Source organism: Bombyx mandarina, chromosome 18 (assembly GCF_030267445.1).
Source record: "Bombyx mandarina strain Sakado chromosome 18, ASM3026744v2".
Lineage (NCBI taxonomy): Eukaryota > Metazoa > Arthropoda > Insecta > Lepidoptera > Bombycidae > Bombyx > Bombyx mandarina.
The window spans coordinates 1,020,377-1,037,684 of NC_143224.1; the positions used below are offsets into that span (position 1 = coordinate 1,020,377).

Genomic DNA, 17,308 nt, shown 5'->3' on the forward strand with positions numbered 1-17,308 from the left:
AGTCTAGCTCTAATCCAGCGTGTGAGCTATGACATGAGATATCGACGTGACATCAGAATGTTTATTACTCGTGGTAGGACCTCTTGTGAGTCCGCACGGGTAGGCACCACCACCTCGCCTATTTCTGCCGTGAAGCAGTAATGCGTTTCGGTTTGAAGCGTGGAGCAGCCGTTGTAGCTATACTGAGATCTTGGAACATATCACAGGATGGGTGGTGCATTAGCATTGTAGATACCTATGGGCTCCAGTACCCCACACAACGTGGTCTCGCCTTGTCGCGGCGGTGGGGCTTAAGTGTGCACCCCGATACCGTGGAGCAGCATTGTCTGCAGAGGGGTGCCGCGAACTAAGAAGACTGCACACGGTGTTCCCTTTTCCCACCTTTGCTGGACAAAGGGTGCGTGAAGCGGGAGAAGGCTCCCTTCTGGAGACCTTTTGGAGGCTAGGCCATGTCCCCGGCAGCTCTTTGACTGCTAAAGGGGAAGGCCCTCCAGAGGAGGGTACCGGTACGCCGGCGTGGCCACGTCGTGGTCAGACGTGTGGGTCTGTCAGTAATGGTAGACCCCACGTGGATGAGAAGTGAACCGGAGGGCACTCCCTTCCGGTCGCTGGTTGCCATGTCCCCGGCTGCCTCTTGGCGGCTACAGGGGAAGGCCCTCCAGAGGGGGGTACCGGTTTACCGGCGTGGCTTCGTAGAAGCATACCGTAATCCCTACCGAGTAGGGGACGGGGGCCGCTGCCTAGCAGGGGCCGCGAGGATGTGTACCTCTATAAAAAATGCCCTAATCTTAAGCTTGTGACGTGCCCGGTGATGAGATGAGTGGCTGGAGGGAGTCCAGTCGTAAGGGCCGTCCCAGGGGACCGACCCCTGGTTAAATAACAAAGGACCAAAAAATGATGGCAAACTTAAAAATAAAATTACCCCAGGAGGGTACCACCCTAGGTGGAGAATCCCTCCGTGCTTCCACCTCGGTGGGAGCATGCTGCCCCGCGTATTCTGGGGGGGCAAAGCATGCCACGATGAAGGGGCTGTGCGACGGGCAGCGGAAAACCCGTCGAACCGAGGTGTGACAGCGGTGGCTCGACGCGCTCTGCGCTCGTCAGCGAAGGCGAGGCGGCTGGTCCGAAAGGGACAACCGCCAAGAAGATTAGGCGGAAGAGGAAGTCTTGGCGAGCTTCCTCTCGTGAGGGGGTAGGGGAGCCAGCGTCATCCTCTGGCGCAGATGCCCCGCCGGAAAAGGTGTTGGTAATCTCCGATGCAGCCTCTGCTGCGGAGGAGATGCCGCCCCCTAGAGGGAGACCCGCCCGGAAAAGGGGCGCGCCGTCACCGGCGCCATCATCAGTGTCAATGTCTGTCGCCTCGTTGGATGGGCAGACGACAGAGGAGGAAGAGAGTGGCCTTCAGGATCCTGCCATGGTCATAGACAGGGCCATGAAGACCGTGAAATCATACGCGGCCAATGGCACCAAGACCAAAGCCGCTGGTCGTAAACTGCGAGAAGTGGTCTCGCAGGTCTCGAAAGTTCTGCCATCAGTTGCTTCTGCCAATGACCAGGTGGTACAGCTGATGGCGGAGAATTCGAGACTTCGAGCACAGCTCCAAGCTCGGCAACGGCCCGATGATGGAGCAGCGACGTCCTGGGTCGCTGGAGCCCCTCGGAGCTCCCGTCTCCCGGCGCTGACTGGTGATCAGTGGCCTGTGCTGCCACCACCGCGTGCGGCACAGGAGCGTCCGCGTCTCCCGTCACCGCGCTCTAGAGAGACGACCGCCGCCGCGCGGCAGCAAGCACTCGCGGGGCCACGGATGCTGGCTCCGCCAGAACCGAAGACCTTCAGCCTGGACGAGGTCATCAACCGCACCGTCCAGGCTGTAGTAGAAAAGCTGGGCGGGAGGCTAGCGGCTCTTGAGGCGAGAGTGACTGTTTCGGCCGACGTTAGGCAACCGGCGGTGACGGGTGCTTCGGCCACCCGTTCCGCTCCTGTACGGGCTCCGGCCACCAGGTCGGGCCCGGGACGGGATCGAACTAAGCGAGGGGGCGGCGCTAACGCGAAGCCTCCATCACAAGCACCCCAGTCCCGTCCGCTGCCTCCGCCCCCGTCAGACATGGACGAGGGGTGGAACGTGGTGGCCCGGCGGGGTGCCAAAAAGGCCTCACTGGCAGCTCCCCAAATGGGTAGAGCGCCAGTGGCCATGGTGGTTCAGGCTGCACCCCAACAGGGTCGAGCACCTGTAGCCGCCAAGAAAAACAAAAAAACAAAAAAAGGGAAGAAGTCGTCGCGGGCGCCGCGATCAGCGGCAGTGGTTCTAACTTTACTGCCTGCCGCTGAGGCCAAGGGCATCACATATAATGATGTGATGGCCCGGGCGCGTGAAGCAGTCAACCTGGACGAGATTGGGGCGGAGGAGGGCCTCCGCAGCAGGCAGACGGCCAATGGGGCCAAGCTGTTAGAGTGTCCCGGTGCCAATAGTCCCGGCATCGCGGAGCGTCTGGCGGCGAAGCTCCGTATGGTCTTGCCTGAGGATTAGGTGCGGGTGCACAGGCCGGTAAAAATGGCGGAATTAAGAGTGACCGGCCTGGACGACTGCACCACCAGGGATGAGGTGAGAGCGGCCGTCGCTACCCAGGGCAACTGTGCACCGGAGAATGTAACCGTGGGTGAGCTGCGCCGTGGTTATAACGGGGCCAGCTCAGTGTGGGTGCGTTGCCCGTTGGAGACGGCTGCCTCCCTGGCTGCTCCTCCGCCCGGGGGACCGTCGGGGAATCCAGGCAGGCTGCGCGTGGGCTGGATAGCGGCCCACGTGCGCCTGCTTGAACCACGCGCCTGGCGATGCCTCCGGTGCTTTAGCACCGGACACGGTCTCGCCAGGTGCACTAGCTCGGTTGACCGCAGCGGTCTGTGTTTCCGCTGCGGCCAGCCGGGCCATAAAGCGGCGTCCTGCGCGGCCGCCCCGCACTGCGCTCTGTGCGCTGCGGCCGGGCGCGGGGCTAACCACCGGGCGGGAGGAAAGGCGTGCCTCCCGTCCGGTGATAACACCGAACGCAACCGGCACCGGAAGTCAAAGCGCCGGCAGAGGAGAAAGTTGGCCAGAGGAGCACTGGCCAACGCTGTAATCCCCGCTGCGGCACCGGTGCCGGAGAGGTGGGCGAACGCGGCCGGCCTCTGTTTGTTGAATAGAGGTTCGGTTGCGACGTGCGTGCGGTGGCAGGGCGAGTCTATTGTGGACGTTACGTTCGCAAGCCCGGCCATCGCACGCCGTATCCGCGACTGGAGAGTTTTGGAGGGGGCGGAGACACTGTCAGATCACCGATATATTCGGTTTGATCTCTCCGCCCGCTCCACAGTCGCGGACGTCCACGGGGACCACCCCGTGGTGCGTCCCGGTCATTCCCCAAGTGGGCACTGAAGCGCCTGAATAAGGAGCTCCTGATGGAAGCCTCTACGGTGGCGGCGTGGGCGCCCATGCGTCCACACCCGGTCGAGGTCGAGGGAGAGGCAGGGTGGTTCCGGGACACGATGCGTCGCATCTGTGATGCGTCGATGCCCCGGATCGGCCCTCGACTTCCTAATCGCCAGGCGTACTGGTGGTCGCCCGAAATTGCGCAACTCCGCGTGGAGTGCGTTCGGGCGAGGCGCGAGTGCGCCAGGCATCGCCGCCGCCGCCTGCCGCGGCGCAACGATCCGATTGCGTTCGCGGCAGCAGAGGCCCGGCTGCACGGCGCATTCCGCGTCGCGCAGAGGGCATTGCAGCTGGCCATCAGAAGAGCCAAGAACCAACACATGGAGGATCTCTTGGAGACGCTGGATGAGGATCCGTGGGGGCGGCCCTATCATATGGTGCGCAATAAAATGCGCCCATGGGCCCCCCCGATCACGGAGCGTCTCCAGCCTCAGCAGCTGCGGGACATCGTCTCGGTGCTTTTCCCGCAGGAGCGGGAGGGATTTGTCGCTCCCGCTATGGACGCGCCGCCGGACTACGACGGCGAAGTCCCTGCTGAGGTGCCCCATATAACGGGGGCGGAGCTCCGTGTGGCCGTTCGCAAAATGTGCGCGAAGGACACTGCACCCGGCCCGGATGGCGTCCATGGCCGGGTTTGGGCCTTGGCTCTTGGTGCCCTAGGGGACCGACTCTTGAGACTTTACAACTCCTGCCTCGAGTCGGGACGGTTTCCTTCATCGTGGAGGACGGGCAGACTCGTGCTGTTGAGAAAGGAGGGGCGCCCGGCGGATACTGCCGCCGGGTACCGTCCCATCGTGTTGCTGGATGAGGTGGGCAAGCTGCTGGAACGCATTCTGGCAGCCCGCATCATCCAGCATCTGGTCGGGGTGGGACCCGATCTGTCGGCGGAGCAGTATGGCTTCCGAGAGGGCCGCTCAACGGTAGACGCGATCCTTCGCGTGCGGGCCCTCTCGGAGGAGGCCGTCTCCAGGGGTGGGGTGGCTTTGGCGGTGTCGCTCGATATCGCCAATGCGTTTAACACCCTGCCCTGGTCCGTGATAGGGGGGGCGCTGGAACGACATAGAGTGCCCCCCTACCTTCGCCGGCTGGTGGGTTCCTACTTAGAGGACAGATCGGTCACGTGTACCGGACATGGTGGGATCCTGCACCGGTTCCCGGTCGTGCGCGGTGTTCCACAGGGGTCGGTGCTCGGCCCCCTTTTGTGGAATATCGGGTATGACTGGGTGCTGAGAGGTGCCCTCCTCCCGGGCCTGAGCGTAATATGTTACGCGGACGACACGTTGGTCGTGGCCCGGGGGGGGAGTTTTGCTGAGTCTGCCCGTCTTGCTACGGCTGGGGTGGCGCATGTCGTCGGCAAAATTAGGAGATTGGGCCTCGACGTGGCGCTCAGTAAATCCGAGGCCATGTGGTTCCACAGGCCCCGGAGAGTGCCACCTGTCGATGCCCATATCGTGGTTGGAGGCGTCCGTATCGGGGTCGGGGTGCAGTTGAAGTACCTCGGCCTCATTCTGGACAGTCATTGGACCTTCCGTGCTCACTTTCAGAACCTGGTCCCTCGTTTGTTGGGGGTGGCCGGCGCGCTAAGCCGGCTTCTGCCCAACGTCGGGGGGCCTGACCAGGTGACGCGCCGTCTCTATACGGGGGTGGTGCGATCAATGGTCCTATACGGGGCGCCCGTGTGGGGCCAGTCCCTGGCCGTGGGGGTGGCGAAGCTGCTGCAACGGCCGCAACGCACCATCGCGGTCAGGGTCATCCGTGGTTATCGCACCATCTCCTTTGAGGCGGCGTGTGTACTGGCTGGGACGCCGCCTTGGGTTCTGGAAGCGGAGGCGCTCGCCGCTGACTATAGGTGGCGGGCTGAACTTCGTGCCCGGGGCGTGGCGCGTCCCAGCCCGAGTGTGGTCAGAGCACGGAGGGCCCAATCTCGGCGGTCCGTGCTGGAGTCGTGATCCAGACGGCTGGCTGATCCTTCGGCTGGTCGTAGGACCGTCGAGGCGATTCGCCCGGTCCTTGTGGATTGGGTGAATCGTGACAGAGGACGCCTCACTTTCCGGCTTACGCAGGTGCTCACTGGGCATGGTTGTTTCGGTGAGTTCCTGCACCGGATCACAGCCGAGCCGACGGCAGAGTGCCACCATTGTGGTTGCGACTTGGACACGGCAGAGCATACGCTCGTCGCCTGCCCCGCATGGGAGGGGTGGCGCCGTGTCCTCGTCGCAAAAATAGGAACCGACTTGTCGTTGCCGAGTGTTGTGGCATCGATGCTCGGCGACGACGAGTCGTGGAAGGCGATGCTCGACTTCTGCGAGTGCACCATCTCGCAGAAGGAGGCGGCGGGGCGCGTGAGAGACGCACAATCCCGCCGCCGTCGAGCGGGGGCCAGGGAGGCGGATTTCGCCCAAGCCCTGGCCCTCTAAGTGTTTCGGGTCCCCCTCACATGTCGGTCTGGGGACCCGCGAGGGGGGCCTAAGAAGACGACGTGCAAGCTGCTCTGCACGCGTTTTACGCAAGAGCATCCGGGTGATGGAAGGCCGGCTATCCTCGACCCACGCTGGTTCTGGCCCAGCGGGGTATTCCGTAGGGTAACCCACTCTAACCGGCGCCATCTAGGCGGGCTTCGGACAGTCTGCCGACCGAGAGGGCTGGTGGTCGTGGCGCCGACGACCGCCAGTCCGGCGTCCCGAGGGGGAGGGTGATGGGAGAGATGTGCTCCGCACTAAACGCTTCACTTTCCCCCCTTTGCCTTGTCATGAGTTCTGTCTCATTCGAGGTTTGGACGTTGGTTGTTGAGCGACAGGAGGTTTTAGTCAGTTCGACTCTGACATACCCCGCCCAGTATCCCCAGAAAAGGGCGGAAGTCCGGCGATTTCCTCCTGACCAAAAAAAAAAAAAAAATGGGCTCCAGTAACCACTTAACACCGGGTGGGCTGTGAGCTCGTCCACCCATCTAAGCAATAATAATTAAAAATGCCGTAATCTCTTACTAGAACCGTTATAGCAACAAGTCCAAATCGCAATTCGAATTTAAGATGATGAGATGTTCGCCGGACAGCAATGGAATGTGAGTTTTTCTACTTCGACTTGGAGTTGTAAATTGTTTCATATTAGCAACGTATTGTCAAACTTTTGCTCCACGCGACGATGCAGCGAACAGACCTTTGATCATTACTGTTATAATCACTTTATGTATTGATTTAAAATGTTTTTATAATTTAAGTAGCGGACCCGGCCACACGTTGCTGTGGCTAAGGCTCTTGTTTCTTAATAACACGTGGCCGGCTATGATAATACCAAAAATTGACAAAGTAAGAACAATTGGATTTCACTGTATTGCGTTTACTACGAAATAAGTTTCACTTATAATTTAGCCTCAGCAACACGTGGTTTTTATGCCATTTAGTTGTAGATTATGTGAAACGTTGGTATTTTTAACACAGCGCCATCTATGAGATATTAATGTCAGGTAGTATTACAATTATACAGTATTAAATACAACGGCCGTCTGGTGTAGTGGTAAGTGACATGGTCACTACATAAGGGGGCCGCGGGTTCGAATCCCGCCAAGGGAAGATATTTGTATGATAAATATAAATGTCTTTTCCAGGGTTATGGATGTATATTAAATATATGTATGTGTATAATAAAGATCTTACATTTATTTCCGTTATCTGGTACCTGTAACACAAGTTCTTTACGAACTGTTTTAGACTTATGAAACTTACAATTAATAACAAAAATCAACATAAAAAATCATTTTATTGCTAATTAATAAATATTGCTACCATTAATCGAAATAAAAACCATCCTATCTTTCAAGTTGAATCAAACTGCACACGACGTGTAAATTTAATTTAAAATCGGTTAAGTAGTTTAGGAGTCCATCGCGGACAAACAAAGTTACACGTGGTTTATATATATTAAGATATTCGTTTACACAATTATTATAATACTACTCCCTCAAGAAAGCACCGGAATACACAAAATGTTTGTTATTTATGCATGTTTATTTTATCACCTTCAAAGTATGCTCCTTCAGAAACGATATACTCGGGCTAATCTCTTTCTCTCTCTTTGATCGGTCCCTCATTGGTGAGGATCGTGACTCCGTTTGATTTCGTGTCCAGCTAGTTGACGAAATCTATGTGCTAATCTAACAAAAACAAAAAAAAATAGGTTTGGAACCATAAACAAATCATCCATTCCCGATACTTTTTACCTCTCATTGGTTCTACGTCCTTGAAAATCACTTTTTACTGGTGGTAGGACCTCTTGTGTGTCCGCGTGGGTAGGTAGCACCACCCTGCCTATTTCTGCAGTGAAGCAGTAATACGTTTCGGTTTGAAGGGTAGGGCAGCCATTGTAACTATACTGAGATCTTAGAACTAATATCTTAAGGTGGGTGGCGTATTTACGTTGTAGATGTCTATGGGCTCTAGTAACCACTTAACACCCGTTGGACTGTGAGCTCGTCCACCCACCTAAACAATAAAAAAAAATCAGGAAAGTCATTAAAGATCTTATTAAAACGCCTGTCAATAATAGATTATAAAAAAAAACTTTCAAACAATTTAAAATGTTAAACTCATGCGAGAAGTTAAATATAGAATGCATTGCTATAGTAAAAGTCGTCTAATATCTGCTTTTAAAAGGTTCACATTGACCGTCCAAATATTTTTTTGTTATTATTTATTTACAGAGTCCGAACGTGGAGTCGTGAACGAACTAATGACTCACCGGGTGTTGTTAGGTGGTGATGAGCCAATGTGACCCCGGTTGTACCGACTTCTTCGTTGCAGAGATAGGCCGGGTGCTAGTACCTTACTGTACTCCCTACCTAATAGTAATAACATTAACTATAGGACCGGTCATCATACTTGTCGAACTCGACGCTTGCGCTGAAGGGCTCGGCGAGTAAATTAACCCACAGCCCACAGAGTTTCTCGCCGGATCTTATCAGTGGGTCGCGTTTCCAATCCGGTAGTAGATTCTGCGAAGCACTGCTCTTGCTAGGGTTAGTGTTGGCAACGTCAGGTTTGAGACCCGTGAGCTCACATATTAGCTCTGTGAATCTAGTATAAGCCCTTGAGGTTACTAGAATAGGTAGGTAAAAAATAAACTTTAAGCAAAATTAAATGATTTTTATGGTTGCACTAAGTAATGATATCTCATTGACCAGTATAATAAGTAAGAGTTAAGAGGAAATAGACGATACACAAACATAACTTACTAAAACACTAACTCCTTATCCATAGCCGTGGTCGGGTAAAAACTAACTGAAACATCTTCAGTAATCCGATGACCGAAAAATAAGAAATTACCAATAAAACACAGCGAACTACGCTTTACACCCTTCTGCGTGATCTAGTTTATGTCTAAACATCCCTGATTCAGGGCTGGCACATAAAAGTTTTATTAGTAACATGAATTTCACCCACATATAAAAATATTTGCAATAAAAAATTATATTTCAGCGGGTAATGGCGAATTTGACAATTTTTTTTCTAAGGAATTTAGTGGATGTTAAATCGTTTTGGGTATCGGTGATATGTTTAAATGACGGTTCGGATAATAAAGCATTTTTTATGAGCTTACGAAAGCACACGGGCAGGTGTTAAAGTGCTCGGTTAAGCTGCGGCTATAATGTTTGGGCATGAAAAATACCCTAAAATTATCATTCTCCTGCCCCTCTCCCAGCCACCTGAGGTCGGCGCAACATGTTTCTTCCTTCCATTCTCCTCTATCATAAAATTTCTTGGCTCACTCCCCTCTTACACATATCGCCTTTCACGCAATCCATCCATTTTTTTCTTAGGTGTACCTGATCCTCTAAAGCAATCCACATTCATAATTAAATACCCTAAAATATGTTTTTAAATAACACAACCTCGCTAACAATTGCTATTTTTTCATACATTATGTTTATACTTCTCTCCTACAATCGGTCCCTCATTGCTGAGAATCGTGACTCCGTTTGATTCCGTCAACTAGCTGTCTCATCGATCCCGTTCTGTAGCTCGGTGGAGTGCGTCGCTGATAGCTATTTTTAGTTCCTCCGATATTTGGTCCGACCACCGTTTGGGACCTCTACCCCTAGACCTTTTTTCCTCGATTTTACTAATTACTAATTAACTGGGTCATCGGCCAAAGCTTACTCTGAGTATGATGAGTTTACGGATCCACCTTTTTATTTATTAATTGCGTAGATGGATCGATGAGCTCCCAGCTCACCTGATGTTAAGTGGTTACTGGAGCCCATATACATCTACAACGTAAATGCGCCACCCACCTTGAGATATATCTCGTTGTAACTATACTGAGACCCTAAGGTCTACCCCATCCTTCAAACCGAAACGCATTACTGCTTCACAGAAATAGGCGGGGTGGTGGTACACATGGTGTACCATGTGTTTCAGCTTACAAAACTTCTACTCGTATCTCAAGATGGGTGGAAAAAATCAAATAAAGCTTCAGTAGCCGCTTCCCAATAGTTTTAGGACGTAAGCTTAAATGGTTATGATGCAAATTATAACAGCAGTAGTACAAACAAAATATTAAAGTAAAAAGTAGACAGATCCAGACCGATCAGAGAGTGTGAAAAAAAAATTGGGCTCGTCCGGGATTTGAACCCGGGACCTCTCGCACCCTAAGCGAAAATCATACCCCTAGACCAACGAGCCGCTTGACCATCGAAGCAAAATTACAGACAGTTTTATATGTACAGATAAAAATAATACCTTTCACTTGTCATTTATAACGCCATAAAGATTACAGACCAATCATACTAATACCGAAATAATTTGGAATAATAGGTTTTAAATTAAAAAAATGTTAGTAAGTGTAATCTCTGTGATTCTCTTTGTACAGTTTTTTTTTTTCATTAATATTATTTCCTTCGGTCTTCGCGACTCTTAAATTAACCATTAGTCATATGTGACAATCAAAACTCGTAATGAAAGTATAAAGAACGTCAACAATAATATGTAGTACAATAAAAACACGGTTTTAATTGACACAATCAAATGATGCGTGTGCCCATTCATTATAATTGATCAATTATGTAATTGTTCATTGTCAGTGGTTTGTTTATGATTTGACGCACTGATTTGAATATCTCGTGTAAATTCAGTATAAATTGCAGCTGCGGCTTAAATTCCTATTTTCCTTGCAAGGTTGATACAAAAGTTAATGGTCTAGGTCGGAGCCCATGAACACAACAGAATACCATAGCCTATTTTTATATATGAAATGGAATTCTGAATATCATTACGGCCGTTGGTGGTATCCAAGAGAACATACCAAAAACCGGCGTACCACAAGTATACTGTACCATTCACTTAGACCATTTGAAATCACCCAAATTTAGAGTAAGTTAGTTAGCAGCATAGTTAGGTAAACATCCATTTAGAGCTAGGCATTTAGGACTTAATTTCATTGTAAACTGTGCATTTTATTTAGCATGTTAATTGTATATATAAAGCTGAGTTAGTGATCATTTATCAATGCGTTGGTAACTTTTGCAGATCTGCGCTCGTTTACTTTAAAATAATTAGTAGAATAGATTATTACAATACCTTAAAAAACAAAGTCTAAGTTTCTTCTGATTAAGGATATACTGTTCATAGTATAACGAAATAATAAAAAAAGCCCTATCGATTCGCAGATAACACGGCTTTACTCCCGAGCAAAGAAAAAGCTGAACATAAAACACAAATAAAAAGTGCCTACATTGGCCGCCAACCCTCTTAATAGATTCCACAAAAATTATTCCCCAAATAAATATCAACCAAAGGCAAGTGAGAATTTTGTCGACCAATTTCTGCGAAATCACTCCGAGCCCGGCCAATCGAAGGACCCAAAACGTAGGGACCACTCAGGGGGCCAATTTACAGGGGACATAACGAGACCCCTAATGGACATTTAAGGGTGCAACTGGCTATCCGATTTATCGTGTCAGTTAGGTCGTCGTAATTATTTAAAACTTCACTATCTACGGACTAGTTTTTGAATAATTCATTTGATTATCTGGTATTTTATTAATATTACCATGTTTGACGCGTTCAACCGGTTCTTTATGGAAGGGTCACGTTATATGGTCTATAGCATGGGATTTCAACTTTATTTCTCACGTTATGATGTCTATGAATTCCGATAACCGCTTAACACCTTGAGTCTTGAGAGCGCCCATCAATGCAGTAAAAAAGGTGTACCTAAATAATTAAATATGTATGTATGTATGTAGATGTGTATGTATTTTTGTATATATATTTACGCTCGTGTATGTTAAGTATACATTTTTGTGTACGTATTTGTAATTTAATATAAATATCATTGCATCTGCCACTATTTATTCTGCACTACCTTTGGTTGACTGGAAGAAAATGCCTTGGGTCCGCCAATATAAATTTTACATAAAGTGTAATAAATAAATAAAATAGAAATAGCGGTTTACGCATTACGTTTAAAAATTCGATGTTGACCGTGAGACAATTAAGCATGATTACCACTGGCTGTATGATAAACGACTTAAAATACAGACAGGCTTTTTGTTTGAGCTTTAGTGAACAAAAATATTATTCTCTATAAGTTATAGTTTGAAAAGTACACAATGACTTACGAGAACTTTCTGTCTAAGCCCTTTTTTTCTACCTATGCTGGTTGTCTTGAGAGGCTATTTCAGCTTCGCCTTAGCGTGTGGGTGAGCTCACGAGCACTAGCAAGAGCAGTTCTTGGCAGTATCTACCACCGGATCGGAAACGCGACCCACTGAGAAAAACCGGCAAGAAACTCAGTGGGCTACTAGGCCCTAATGCGCGATATAGTATAATAATATATATCACATTCGGTGCTAGAAATTTATGAATATGATGAATATTACAACTGAGTGAATGCGTAATATGGAGTAACACGTATACTTTGGAATATTAATTTTTTTCTGTATTCAAAAGCAGCCTCTGCGAATGGAGATTCGGCTTAGTATGAACTTCGAAAGCTTCTTCCCTCTCACGTTCCATCCAGACTAAGTTACATTTATTATAACTTAAAGTTTCACGGCCAAACATCACTTAAGTACCCGCGGGGCTTTGTTACCAGAATTTTAATAGCCCGCACTTAATTAAGGACGTTTCGGCAATTTTCGATTTTGTTCGAAATCTTTAAGGGTCTTCAAGCTAATTTAAATATAAAAAGCATCAATGCCTTCATTTAATTTGAATATCTGTGATGATGCGCTTAAAATTATTCCTTCGATCGACAGTACTAGAAGTTCGTAAAATTTAACTGAAAATTATTGTTTTTGTTGTTGTATTTCAACGTTTTTATTTTAAACTAGCTGACCCGGCAGACTTCGTAGTGCCTCAATCGATAAATAAAATACCTAAACTTTTGTATAAGATAAGCTTAAAACAAACAAAAGGAATCTGTCCGACGGGGGACACATCAAAGGAAAAACAAATTTGTTATTTTTATTTAATTCCGAGCATTTTCATATTTATCTACCTTTTAAACCTTCTCTGGACTTCCACAAGTAATTCAAGAACAAAATTAGCCAAATCGGTCCAGCCGTTCTCGAGTTTTAGCGAGACTAACGAACAGCAATTCATATATATATATAGATATATATAGATTAGATCTTCTTCTTCCTATTCTTACACTTTTTTTTTTTTTTTTTTTATGATTGAATGTTTACTGGTGGCCCGAAGGCCTTTCCAGTTTCACCAGGACAGGTGGGCGAGCAAAGGCTCAGCCAAGAGGGGTGGGATTTGCTAACAACTGCCCGAGCGCCTCCGAAGGAGACCTAACAACTCAAGAGCAATTGTTTCGCGAATGAATCTACTACCGGATCGGAATCGCGACCCGCTGAGAAGATCCGGCGAGAAACTCAGCGGGCTGATGCATGGGTTAGGTTGCACGTCGACCTCTTTGTCGAGTTCGACGAGTACGGTTACCGGGGTCCCTAAGCCTGCCCCTAGTATTAGAGCTGAAGGCATCTAATGCAAAGGTTATTGGATCTGATGGATCCGTAAGGACGTTTCTAGGGCGTCGACGGTGACTGGCTCCTGCATGATCAGGATTCGGGGAGTAGTCAGCGGCGGCAACGATAAGGCGATTATCATGACGCATAGCCTTATCGAAGTATCGTTCCGACGCTGACTTCATGTATTTCCGAATTGATTCGAGGCCCAGGTCGTCGTGTAGGTCAACGTTCCTCACGAACCACGGAGCCCCGACAGCTAACCTGCAAAAGCGGGATTGTAGGGATTGGAGGGTGTCTATGTGTGTGCGGGCCGCGTGAGCGAACACCACACTCGCGTAAGTCATGACGGGCCTTATGCAAGTTTTGTAAAGTGTCACCTTGTTCCGAAGGGACATTTTACTCCGCTTACAGATCATGGGGTAGAGTCTACCGAGAATAAACGCGGCTTTTTTTTTTTTTTTTTTTTTTTTTTTTTTTTTTTTTCCTACCTAAGCTGAGAGCCTTGAGAGGCTATATCAGCGTAACCCTAACTTTAGTAGGTGAGCTCACGGGGCTCAAACCTGACGATGTTGCTAACACGAACCCTAGCAAGAGTCGTGCTTCGCAGAATCTACCACCGGATCGGAAACGCGACCCACTGAGAAGATCCGGCGAGAAACTCAGTGGGCTGTGTCTGAGAGTTAATTTACTCGTCGAGCCCTTCGTCGCAAGCGACGGGTTCGACGAGAACGGTGACCGGTGCTTGAAGTACCTAAAAGCACCGTTAGTGGATCGGGAGGATCCGAGATAACGTGTTTTGGGCGACGTCGACTGCTTTCCATTCTGTCCGCAGGATCGGGAATGTAGTTACCGGCGGCCACGATGAGAGGGTTCTCGTGTCGTGCCGCTTTATCGAAGTGTGAACGCGGCACGGTCACGGACTGATTTTATATGCGGGCGGAATGTCATCGATGCATCCAGGGTAACGCCCAGGTACTTGACCTTCCTGGCCCAGGGTATGGGTTGTCTAAAGAGAGTAATCGGGGGTGTGAGATTCCTCCTCCTAATCCGGGAGGAAATCCGTGTGGAGCTTCCCCTCTGAAATAGCACCGCAGTACTTTTCGCTGGGTTGATGTCTATGCGCCATTTTCGGAACCACTGTCCTAGGGCTAGGGCTGCGCTCTGAAGCTTCTTCGCGATTAGGGACTTATTTCTACTAGAATAGTAAACAGTCGTGTCGTCGGCGAATAAAGCTAAATGGGTCGGCGGCGACCGGGGAATATCGTTGACGAATAAGCTAAATAGGAGGGGTGAGAGGACAGAGCCTTGCGGGACTCCAGCTGTGAGAGGTCGTGGGGAGGAGCGGGTTCCCTCGACTCGATATCGAAAAGAGCGGTTCGACAAGAAGTCCCGTATGATGAGCACGAGACTATCCGGCACGCCCATGTTGAATAGTTTGAAAATCAAACCATTGTGCCAGACTTTGTCGAACGCTTTTGCGACGTCGAAGAAGAGAGCTCCCGTGTATAACGGTTTTGGTCGATTAAGCCCCACAAGAATGTGCTCCGTGAGGCGGTGCACCTGTTGAACGCATGAGTGATTTGTACGGAATCCGAATTGTTCATCGATAAGAATGCCCTTGGATGAGACGAAGTCTCTGAGGCGTTTGTAGAGCAGACGCTCATACAGTTTGCCTAGAGACATGAGGAGGCTAATCGGGCGGTAGCTCGTCGGATGATTTTTTGGTTTACCGGGTTTATGTATGCCGATAACGTCCGCTTCTTTCCACACCGCGGGAAAGATACAGTTCGCCATAGCGGCATTGAAAATAGATGCCAACATCACGATGAGTTGGACGGGTAGAAGTTTAATAACGCGGTTGGATATACCGTCGGAACCGGGAGCCTTGCGAGGACGTAGGTCTTTGATCAAGTCTTTAACTTCCATCGGGGTGACGGGTGGTAACGCATCAGAGGGTGGCAAGGAGGCTCTGCGTTCTACCTCACTGTCTACTAATTCTACATGAACAGGGTCCACGGATTGAGTGCTGGGCGTGCACTGGGTTTGCAATGTATCGGCCAGCAGCTCTGCTTTTTCGTCATCATCGAACGCCGCGAGTCGGCCTGAGGGGCCTACGAGGGGGGGCATAGTTACTACCGTATCCGATTTGAGAGTACGAGCTAAGCGGTAGTAAGACCTTTGGGAGGGCGCGAGTCCTTCTAAGAAATCAGACCATCTGGCATCTCGGACTTCGGCGATGCGAGACTTTACGTCGCGTTGTAGGGCACGCATTCGAATACGATTTTCCGCGGTAGGATACCTGTCATAGGCGCGTATCGAGGCGTTCTTAGCTCTAAGGAGTTCCCTAATATCGTCGGACAATTTGAAGCGGTGAAGGAAGTCCTCCGCTACAACTTGTTTCGATGACCTATCTAATGTCGAGGTGATGTGTGACGTTAAGATGTCTATGGCTTCAGCGGTATCCTGAGGAGACGGGATAGAGTCCGGGTTAAACGGGAGCGATGGTGGATCAGATTCAGCCAGGCTGATGCCCAGCGTGTGCCAATCCACCACAGTCCTCGTGACGGGAACGGAATCGGGAGCGCGACCGAGCTTCATAACGACGGGACGGTGGTCTGAATCTAACTCTGAAACTACTTCGATCGAGTGTAAGCGCAGAGTTACGTTTTTTAATAACGCTATGTCGAGTATATCCGGGCGATGCGCGATATTTAGCGGGTAGTGAGTCGGGGTTAGCGGAGCGACGATATCGAAGGCGAGATCATCGACTAACGCGTCAAGCCGCCTGCCATTCGGGGTTGTGGTGTGTGAGTTCCACCTGATGTGTTTACAATTTAGGTCGCCCGCCAGAATGACAGAGCTCCCCATACCGAGCAGCGCCTCGATATCACTGCTTAGAACGATCTTATCCGGTGGAAGATAAACGGACGCGATAACGATCGGCGCGTGTCCCGTCAGTGAGATTCGGCACACTGATGCTTCGATATTAGCGAGCGCGGGAGGATCGAGCGGGACGCAATGCAGGGCTCTTCTATAGTAAATGACGGTACCACCACCACGGGCAGAGAGCCTGTCGTTCCTGACCATGTTATAGTTCGCGATTTTAGGGTCACGGCGCGCGGGCTTAAGTAGGGTCTCCTGCACTAAAAAGATATCAATTTGGTGGTCACGCAAAAAGTCAGAAACCTGATCACGTTGATTTGCGAGACCGTAAGCGTTAAAAAATCCTATCGTTACGGATAGGGGCTTTATTCTACTTATATACGCCATTGATTACCGGCGGAGTGAGGGGAGGACGTACGTATTTAATGACGCGTATACGTCGGCGTATTCCTGCACAACGGCGATAAAGTGTTGTGCAGTGGAGGCAGCGCGAATGGCGTCGCCCAAAGCGTTAACGCGCTCAAAGTTGATCGACTGAAAGAAGTCGATCGCTAAAGCGAGATTGTCGGACGCGGTCGGAGGGCAAGTCGCGGGAGAGGGACGAGTCGCGGGGGCGGGACGAATCGCGGAGGAGGGAGTTGTAGCCGTGTTCGTGTACGGCAGCGGTTTTGCCCAGGCCGAGACACTGGGCACCGGCGCCGGAACGAACGCTGGCTTAGCCTGCGACGCAGAGGGTGCCGAGGCTTTGATGTCTGGGCCGGAAGCTCGGAGGCGGTTTTGGCGGGCGACGCGGCGATTTATTTTAGGGGCTCGGGGGCAACCACGGTAATTCGCGGGGTGACCCTGTGTTCGACACAGGACGCAGCTAGGCGGTTCCGTCGCGGTTTTTTGGTCGCGAGCGCAGAGGGCCGTGGCGTGATCGCCCAAACACTTAACACATCGGGGCCGCGCGTGACAGTTACGGGAAGAGTGCCCGTACAATTGACAGTTAT

At 50.3% G+C, this 17,308-nt stretch overlaps 1 protein-coding gene and 1 non-coding gene across 2 annotated transcripts in view; one reads left to right on the forward strand and one right to left on the reverse strand.

The window, feature by feature from the left end:
- LOC114239607 (dopamine D2-like receptor) overlaps positions 1 to 17,308 on the forward strand; it is a 275,567-nt gene that overhangs the window by 98,936 nt on the left and 159,323 nt on the right. The window lies entirely within an intron of this gene.
- Positions 10,066 to 10,137, reverse strand: TRNAP-AGG (transfer RNA proline (anticodon AGG)). Its single transcript has one exon. It is a non-coding gene; the product is annotated as a tRNA-Pro (tRNA).